General features: G+C 39.8%; 1 pseudogene; it reads left to right on the forward strand.

The window, feature by feature from the left end:
- Positions 1-203: 203 nt before the first annotated feature.
- LOC101359682 (olfactory receptor 1013-like) lies at positions 204-1,137 on the forward strand (annotated as a pseudogene).
- Positions 1,138-1,371: the final 234 nt, after the last annotated feature.

Below are 1,371 nucleotides of genomic sequence, written 5' to 3' on the forward strand. Positions count from 1 at the left end.
CTAAGTTAGTTGCATAATAGCTGAGCTCTTAATACCATAGTACAGAACTAGTTTCCCCACTATGCAAAAAAGAGTAACACCCAGGTCAGCAGGAACATATCTCATAAAGAAATGACAAATTATAAGAACAAGGGGGTGTTGATATTTTAATTCATGATCTATTTATCAATCCTTTCACAGAAATTGATCATTGAAGCCCAAAAGCAATGGAAGAGAAAAATTTCACCGAAGTGAAGGAGTTCATATTTTTAGGGTTCACAGTCAACTTGAGGTTACAGAGAGGGCTCTTTTTCATCTTCCTCATCATTTATGTCATCAGTCTCTTAGGGAATTTCACCCTGATTTCTCTGATCTGTAGTGATTCAAGGATCCACACACCCATGTAATTCTTCACTGGGAACCTGTCATTCCTGGATCTCTGGTATTCTTCTATCTCCCCAAGATCCTAGTGACCTGCATCTCTGAGGACATAAGCATCTCCTTTGCTAGCTGTGTAGCTCAGTTCTTCTTCTCTGCTGGACTGACATATAGTGAGTGTTACCTGTTAGCTACCATGGCTTATGACTGCTATGTAGTCATCTCCAATCCCCTGCTTTACTCCCAATCTATGTCCCCGAGATTATGTACTAGTCTTGTTGCAGCTTCATACCTTGGTGGCTTTATAATTCAACCATCATCACCAGGAAAATATTTACCCTGAGCTTCTGTGGCAACAATATCACTGATGATTTCTTCTGTGATCTTCCCCCACTAGTGAAATTAGCGTGTGATGAGAAGGACAGTTACCAGGCTGTGCTATACTTCATACTTGCCACCAATGTCATTACTCCCACCATACTCATTCTTGCCTCCTACCTCTTCATCATTGCTGCCATATTGAAGATCTGCTCTGCCCAAGGCCGTTTCAAGGCCTTCTCCACTTGTGGCTCTCACCTGACAGCAGTCACCTTGTACCATGGCTCCATTCTCTTCATTTACTCCTGGCCAAGCACTAGTTATGCCCTGGAACGGGATAAAGTGGTGTCAGTGTTCTATACTGTGGTGTTTCCAATGTTGAACCCTTTAATCTATAGCTTAAGAAACAAAGATGTGAAAGATGCCTTGAAGAAAGTGTTAGACAGAGCAAAGTTTTCTTAAGTGAAAATACTTGGTAAGCAATGGCTATTTTTTCACTGACGGTCTTCATATCACTGTTATCAGCCTGTACTCTATGAAATAAAAATAAATAAGCAAACAAGCAAAAACTAATTGGATAGTATAGAAACACTATTTTACATTTGTCTTTTTAAGTCATGTACTAATGCATTTCAATGCATTTTTAAAATAAATGGAGCTGGGGCATTTGAAAAACTGCTGTCTGCTAGTCTAGAA

Source organism: Trichechus manatus, unplaced genomic scaffold (assembly GCF_000243295.1).
Source record: "Trichechus manatus latirostris isolate Lorelei unplaced genomic scaffold, TriManLat1.0 scaffold00236, whole genome shotgun sequence".
NCBI lineage: Eukaryota > Metazoa > Chordata > Mammalia > Sirenia > Trichechidae > Trichechus > Trichechus manatus.